Raw genomic sequence first — 9,120 nt, 5'->3', positions numbered from 1 at the left:
TCAAGCACACACACACACACAGTATACTTACTGGTAGCTGACCAGTCATATTCCCTTTACGTCAAGCACAAAGACACAGTATACTTACTCGTAGCTGACCAGTCATATTCCTTTACGTCAAACAAACAGACACAGTATACTTACTCGTAGCTGACCAGTCATATTCCCTTTACGTCAAGCAAACAGACACAGTATACTTACTCGTAGCTGACCAGTCATATTCCCTTTACGTCAAGCACACAGACACAGTATACTTACTCGCAGCTGACCAGTCATATTCCCTTTACGTCAAGCACACAGACACAGTATACTTACTCGTAGTTGACCAGTCATATTCCCTTTACGTCAAGCACAAAGACACAGTATACTTACTCGTAGCTGACCAGTCATATTCCCTTTACGTCAAGCAAACAGACACAGTATACTTACTCGTAGCTGACCAGTCATATTCCCTTTACGTCAAGCACACAGACACAGTATACTTACTCGTAGCTGACAAGTCATATTCCCTTTACGTCAAGCACACAGACACAGTAAACTTACTCGTAGCTGACCAGTCATATTCCCTTTACGTCAAGCACACAGACACAGTATACTTACTCGTAGCTGACCAGTCATATTCCCTTTACGTCAAGCACATAGTCACTGTATACTTACTCGTAGCTGACCAGTCATATTCCCTTTACGTCAAGCACAAAGACACAGTATACTTACTCGTAGCTGACCAGTCATATTCCCTTTAAGTCAAGCAAACAGACACAGTATACTTACTCGTAGCTGACCAGTCATATTCCCTTTACTTCAAGCACACAGACACAGTATACTTACTCGTAGCCGACCAGTCATATTCCCTTTACGTCAAGCACACAGACACAGTATACTTACTCGTAGCCGACCAGTCATATTCCCTTTACGTCAAGCACACAGACACAGTATACTTACTCGTAGCCGACCAGTCATATTCCCTTTACGTCAAGCACAAAGACACAGTATACTTACTCGTAGCTGACCAGTCATATTCCCTTTACGTCAAGCACACAGACACAGTATACTTACTCGTAGCTGACCAGTCATATTCCCTTTACGTCAAGCACACAGACACAGTATACCTACTCGTAGCTGACCAGTCATATTCCCTTTACGTCAAGCACACAGACACAGTATACTTACTCGTAGCTGACCAGTCATATTCCCTTTACGTCAAGCACACAGACACAGTATACTTACTCGTAGCTGACCAGTCATATTCCCTTTACGTCAAGCACACAGACACAGTATACTTACTCGTAGCTGACCAGTCATATTCCCTTTACGTCAAGCACACAGACACAGTATACTTACTCGTAGTTGACCAGTCATATTCCCTTTACGTCAAGCACATAGTCACTGTATACTTACTCGTAGCTGACCAGTCATATTCCCTTTACGTCAAGCAGAAAGACACAGTATACTTACTCGTAGCTGACCAGTCATATTCCTTTACGTCAAGCACACAGACACAGTATACTTACTCGTAGCCGACCAGTCATATTCCTTTACGTCAAGCACACAGACACAGTATACTTACTCGTAGCTGACCAGTCATATTCCCTTTACGTCAAGCACACAGACACAGTATGCTTACTCGTAGCCGACCAGTCATATTCCCTTTACGTCAAGCACACAGACACAGTATACTTACTCGTAGCCGACCAGTCATATTCCCTTTACGTCAAGCACACAGACACAGTATACTTACTCGTAGCTGACCAGTCATATTCCCTTTACGTCAAGCACACAGACACAGTATACTTACTCGTAGCTGACCAGTCATATCCCCTTTACGTCAAGCACACAGACACAGTATACTTACTCGTAGCTGACCAGTCATATTCCCTTTACGTCAAGCACACAGACACAGTATACCTACTCGTAGCTGACCAGTCATATCCCTTTACGTCAAGCACACAGACACAGTATACTTACTCGTAGCTGACCAGTCATATCCCTTTACGTCAAGCACACAGACACGTGACCAGTCAAGCACCAGGCTGGGTAACAACAAGTACCATTCAACGTCTTTTGGTATAACACGGGTGAGAAGCGAACCACTGACCTTCAGCTCTCCAGGCAAATGCTTTATCCACTACACCACGAAGACGGCCCTACATGCATACGTACAAGGTCTTATGTCATCCGGAATTTTTGTGTTCTCATCTCTAACCACCAGCAGCAAGAGAGCGGCGGGCGAAAGGATATATATAAATAGAGGAATATCAAATGTTTGTGACTAATTGTGCAAGTTATGTTAAGAAAATTTAGAATTTAGATCACTTGGTAATTGTCTTTGACTTATGTTATGATTGGTATATATCTAGTCACTTTGCTTCGGAAACTTCTTGATAAACATCGATTAAGGAAGATCAATCTGAATTGTGTTTTTTTAGGAGTGTGGAAGGGTAAGAGTACTTTTTGTATCACATCTGGGCATACATTTCCACTGGGGCAGGGAAAATTGAACTGAGAAAAGTTTTCAACATTTTACGGCGGAATGAAAATTAGGGCGGGCGTGAGACTGGGAAAAAATAAGAATACGGACAACCTTATGAGTTCCATTTGGAACAAACATAATACACAACTCATGCTATTAATGATAACAATATCATTATAACAGTACATCAAACAGCGGAAACAGCACAGTCGTGTTCTTTAAAAATATATACGACTATATATATATATATATATATATCGTGGGTTTAGGGCAGCAAGGTACCAAGTGCACTTTTGGGACATTTTCACATTTTTAAAGATTATTGACCACTGTGATGTCATTGATATTCTGTAAAAAAATCAAGGCTGTTTTTTAATTAATTGCAGAGATATTTAATTATGTTAAAAGGTACCAAGTGCATAACTTAGAAATGTTTAGGGCAGCAAGGTACCAAGTGCTATGTGCTTAGGGCAGCAAGGGCCCATGTGCCACTTGGCTCCTTGCTGCACTCACGCTTTCACGCGTCAAGACTGGCTATTTTTAGCCATGTGGCACTTGGGCCTTTGCTCCACTAAGGGTCCTGCCTATGTTGTTGTTGAGTTTTATACACATAGATATCTGTGAAGTACTATTTCATGATAAGAAACTAGAATTGACAGTTAGTTTACTTGATACATCCTTCTTAGGGATGGGAACCTTAACTTGGTTCATTTGCCGCATGGTTGTAGACATATTCACACGTGGACACCGATTTGAGGAAAACATGGACAAAGTAAAAGTAAGTGTTATTCTCTTTTATGATTTTGTTATTTATATAATTGAGAAGAGAATGTGTCAATGTCACCGGGAACTGATGTTTTAAAAAGAAAACAAACATTAAAATCATGTGGATATCAGAAGAATAATTTGGACTATAAATGTGAATTTCTTTCTCAGTTTGCTTAGTAACATCATTTTCATAGTGAGAAGAACCACGACGCATACATAAATTATGAATATCACATAAAACTTACGTTACAGAAAAACAATTTACCATTTGAATGGTTCCTCAAATGTATCGTTAAAGTTTCTTTGGACTTTAAAAAGATGTTATACACTGGGATGTTCTTCCATGGTATATTTTCTCTTTGGGAATACATTATAACAGACAGGTATATGAAATGTATTGCTTTAATTGCATGGATAATAGGATCCAGGTGGTACAATATGAATGTAGTGAAGGGTACATTCCATTCTCCTATTTCACATGCATGAACAAGAAGATGTACAGTTTGTATCCTTATATTGAACAGCAGTTGAAGTATGATAATATTCTAATCTTACAGGATTCGGCAAACAATGATCTTTGGCCAGACGATGATGATGATGACTTACTGTGTGCCATGTACATTGATGAATCAGGTATAGTACATAACCATGTTTGATACCTTGATAACGAGCAAATGAAGGGCTTATGAATAACTCATTCACAATCACGCGTTGCATTTAAACATGTTACCGTCTTGGTTTTCAAAGAAATCAATTTACACCCATTTCTATATGGTGGCTTTTGAATTCATTGATATTTATACTTTTTCCTTGCAGATCAAGTACAAGATGGACAAAAAAGGATTTTTCAATCAACTGAAGTTCTATCAGACGGAAATGAAGATGACGTACCAAAATCAAATTTGAAAAGCAACTTATCTGCAGACAACGACTGCCCCCTCAATAGCACAAACAGACAATGTGCATTATCAGAAACAGACGATGAAGAGGATGTTCCATTAGCACAGTTACTCCCTGTGCACAACATGGCAGAATTAAGCGATATAGATAGCTCTGGGATTGATGAAACATATCACCCTGCATCATCTTCAGATTCTGATTCCAGTGAGTCAAGCATACTGGTAAGGGATTCTAGGAAAAGAATAAGAAGCAGCCCTGTAAAGTTCAGAAAGCGACAGAAGAAAAGCCCCAGTCGAACCTCAGCATCAACCAGTTGTGACATTCAAGCAAGTACGTCTTCCACATCCTGCAAAAACGATTATATGCAAAGAGCTCAACAAACAAGTGCTGAAATGCAAAATCTGCTTATTCTTGCCAGAAGATTTCACAACAAGAGACTTGACCTTCTCCTCAACAGCAATGAGTTACAAGTGTCAGCAGTACCACCAGACGGAAATTGTTTTTTTGCTGCAGTAATCGCAAGTTTGCAAGACACGTCTGATCCACAGTCTTTGCGAGAAAGAACGTGCGAACATCTCCTTGACAATTATGAAAATTATATGGGTTTCCTTGCCACAGGGCAGTTAGATAAAGAAGACCAATTCACTCTCTTTAGACACGAGGTGAACAAAATATCAGGGAATGGGAGTTGGAAATGTCCAATCGGAGATTGTCTGCCATTGGCTATTGCCAATATGTTTCAGCGGCCGGTGAGGATTTTTTCAAGCAGTGTCTCCACACCTGTCCAATATGTGGAACCGGACATAGCACTGAGTAAAGATAGCTGCCTCAGTCTTGGCTATATTGCTGTACGCGGTGAGGAACATTACGAGGGCATAGTTCCTCTTAAAGTAACCCCTGCAATCCCCAGAGAAGACCATGGAAACTCAAGTGGAAACATGTAAAGTCACAACATCTACATCAGTGCCATCCCCGGTTGTAACTCCTCACAAAAGGGCTGACTACAGAAGCCCCAAGAAAAGGCCTTCAAGTAGGAAGAAGCTCAAAGCTCCAGAACTATGGAAGAAAAATATCAGGAAGGCAAAGCGCTGCAGAGGGCAAGCCTATGTATCCTGTAGAGGGAAACTAGTAGAAGAAAAGCACGTGCAAGATATCAGTTGTGATAGGTGTCGTTTTGGGTGCTCCAAAAACATAGATTCGGAAACAAGGCAGGCAATCTTTGAGAATTATTACCAACTACCATCCTATGAAAGGCAAAGAAGTTTTGTGTGTCAGATGGTGGATTCCTTGTCACCGGTAAGGTCAAAGGGGAAGAAAACAACTTCTCGACAGTATCATTTTGTCTATGAGGAGAAGAAGATTCGTGTGTGCCGGGACTTTTTTCTTGCAACACTCAATATTGGGAGGAAGGTTGTGTGGATCATGCATTGAAAATGAAAAGAACATGGTGTGTATACAGGCGAAGACAGAAGAGGTGTCACTGCATCTGGGAACAAAATTGACCTTGAAACAATAAACAACATAAGACGGCATATAACCTCCTTTCCACAAATGGAATCACACTATGCGCGGAAGGACACTGTGAAAAAATATCTCTCGCAGGACTTAAATATAAAGAAAATGCACATGCTTTACAAGCAAAAATGTCAAGAATCAGGTTCAAACTATGTCAAGGAGAGCAAGTATAGAGAAATCTTCTGTACAGAATATAATATTTCATTCTTTAAACCGAAAAAGGATCAATGTTCAAAATGCAGTCTGTATGAGGGAAAGAAATTGGCTGGTACCATTGACAACGAAGAAATTCTCAGTAAGTATGAGGAACATCAGAAGGACAAGGTAGAAGCCAGAAATGAAAAAGAACGAGACAAAGTCGAAGCCAAATTAAATAAAGCCCACTATGTGGCAACGTTTGATTTGCAAGCTGTTCTAAATACTCCATGCAGTCTTGTTGGGGAGCTGTATTATGCAAGAAAATTGTCTGTCTATAACCTTTCCTTCTACTCTCTTGGGGACCAACAAGGAACATGTCACCTGTGGGATGAAACAAATGGAAAAGAGGGGCCAACAGAAATTGCCACATGCTTATTAAAAAACACCTCTTCCGTATGTCAATCGAACAAAAATGTGAAGGAAGTGACATATTTCTCGGACTCGTGTGGCGGCCAAAATCGAAACCAATTTGTTGCAGGCTCCTTGCTCTATAGCCTTTCAAAAAATTCAAATTTACACAAATTAAATCACAAATTTCTGACATCAGGTCATTCTCAAATGGAATGCGATTCCATCCATTCAGCTATTGAAACAGCTAAGAAAAGAACCCAGGTATTTGCACCTGTGCAATGGAGCACGGTGATATCTCTGGCCAGGGGAGGTAAGAGATATATTACCATTCCATTGAAATTCGGAGATGTTCTTGATTTCAAGGAATTTGTAAAATGTTCCTATCAAATATGAAGATCTCGGTTGGAGGAGAGTGAATCAACTGGCTGAAGATCAAATGGATTCAAGTCCGACGGGAAGCTGTGAACTCAATCTTTGTCAACTATGGTTTTCAGGAGGATGACTTCCTGGAGATCAAAGGTTATCTCAGGGACTAGGAGGAAATCTCAAACAGCAGCGCTAATGACAAGAGCTCCAACACCTGCTTACAATTCCAAGCTGTCAATTTCTGTTGCAAAGAAGCAGGATTTGTTAACTCTGTGTGGAAAAGAAATTATCCCGACAGAGTTCCACCCTTACTATGAATCTCTACCAACATCAGCAACATCTGTTGATCGGCTTCCGGGGCCTGCCAGCGATGAGGAGTGGGACGATTAGGACTATTAGTGACAATCATGTAGCAAGAGACTAATTATGAGGCCATTTCAGTGATTGCCAAATACAATGTATTAAATCCGTAACCAATTTATGTAACATAGTCACTTTATGATTTCTGTAACAATATATTCACTTTGATGTTTTGTATTATAAGAAATTCAAATAATATGTATCAAGTCAAACTGAATGGAAAGCATGGCATTTCAATCGCTGCAAAATAGTTTAGTTTGGAATAAAAAGTATCATGTCTTATTTTTATTTTTTATTGTGTTAATATGGTAAATAGTTTTATCTTTATAAAACTTGAAGGTCTGTTTTTCATATTGTGCCCAATATTTTACATCGCAATTAATTAATACAATGATAGCATCTGAGATATGTAATAGATAAAAAACAAATCGCACATTTTCACCAAACAGATATACGATTGACAAGTTAAGGTTGACAATACGTAACAATATGATTTTCTAGACAAACATATTTCATTAACATCACCGGCAGCAGTTTGCTAAGTGTCAAATTTCCATATTAAATAGATATAGAGTCAAATGCTTATGTAACAATGAATCCTGTGTCATTAGGTACTCCTTAAGTCAAACTTTATGGCATAAATGCTACGGGCAACAAGGTACCAAGCGTCACTTGGCACATTGCAACACTATCTTTACTGTGCAATGTTCGTGCAGCAAAGAACCAAATGCCACTTGGCACATTGCAACCCTATATTTACTGTAAACTGGTTTGTGCAGCAAAGAACCAAGTGCCACTTGGTACATTGCAATTCAAAAATGACTGTATAAATGTTTGGGGCAGCAAGGTACCAAGTGCCACTTGGTCCTTTGCAGCTCTGAAACTTACGTTGAACATTGGTGAAATGTTGGGGCAGCAAGGTACAAAGTGCCACTTGGTACCTTGCTGTCCGGAATGTTTGAACAAATTCTCTTCATTCAAAGTGTACCATCTACAATAATTGATGTAATTAAGAAATTAAGGCTTCATTAGGAATGGCATCAGAGCATTTGATACATTCACACCACCTCTATTGAACATGTATGTATTGGTTAAGCTAAGATATACAGAGCAACAGATATGGTCATTGAAAACTTCAAATGCGATTTTCTCAGAATGATGAAATATGCACTTGGTACCTTGCTGCTCCAAACCCTCGATATATGTGTGTGTGTGTGTGTGTGTGTGTGTGTGTGTGTGTGTGTGTGTGTGTGTTCTTCATAAAATATATACGACTACATATGCATTTTCCAAAGAATGATGATCATGATGTTGATCACTGGATTGTCTGGTCCAGTCTCGATTATTTACAGACCGCCGCCATATAGCTGGAATATTGCTGAGTGTGGCGTTAAACAACAAACCAACCAACCAATACAAATAGAGAAAACAAAAACGCAACCATCATAATTATTTTTACGACATGTCGTAGACATACCGTACATGTTTATGGCATGAGTTCATGAGGTTAACCTCTTGCCGACAGCTGAAACAAAGCAACGAATAAGCTACGGCTCTTAATGTCATGGACAATAGGGACAAAGTGCCTATGCCCACTGGCGTATGTGAAAACCATATAATATATGCAAGGCATTAATAGCTTAGGTTAGGGATTTATCTTTGTTGGTGTCAGGACTTTTAAAATTTATTATTTTGAAACATTTGGCCGGTAGGAAGATTAAAAAAAATATGAAATGATTTGCATTCACCATCAAGTGTGATTTTGTCTGGTATGGTGATAATGTATTTATTTTTAATTTATGTTTTTTTCTGTCACATAAATCCCAAGGATATTTTTGTTGTTATATCGATCTTGACTGTATTGCACGCAGTATAAAGAAGAAGAAGAAAAAACAAAAATAACCTTTTTGAATACAAAATTACACACACGTGGGCGAGCAGGCATACACACAAAGGCAGGCAGACAGACACACACACACACACACTGACACAATTTCTACATTTATTGTGCAATTATCTTTTAAAAATATAACCCACAATGACCGCTCACAATGACGATAACAATATATTATGCAGCGATAGCATTTTATAAGAGGACGCTTGCGATTGGTTGCATCGAATTGCCCCTTGTTTCACATCCCTCAATGACAATCACACAACAGACATTTTTTGTTGGCCACAGGCGAATGGCT

This window comes from Haliotis rubra, unplaced genomic scaffold, assembly GCF_003918875.1.
Source record: "Haliotis rubra isolate DU_JTF1 unplaced genomic scaffold, ASM391887v1 Scf858, whole genome shotgun sequence".
Taxonomy (NCBI): domain Eukaryota; kingdom Metazoa; phylum Mollusca; class Gastropoda; order Lepetellida; family Haliotidae; genus Haliotis; species Haliotis rubra.
The sequence above is the reverse complement of the archived record's forward strand: the minus strand, read 5'-3'. Positions refer to the sequence as shown.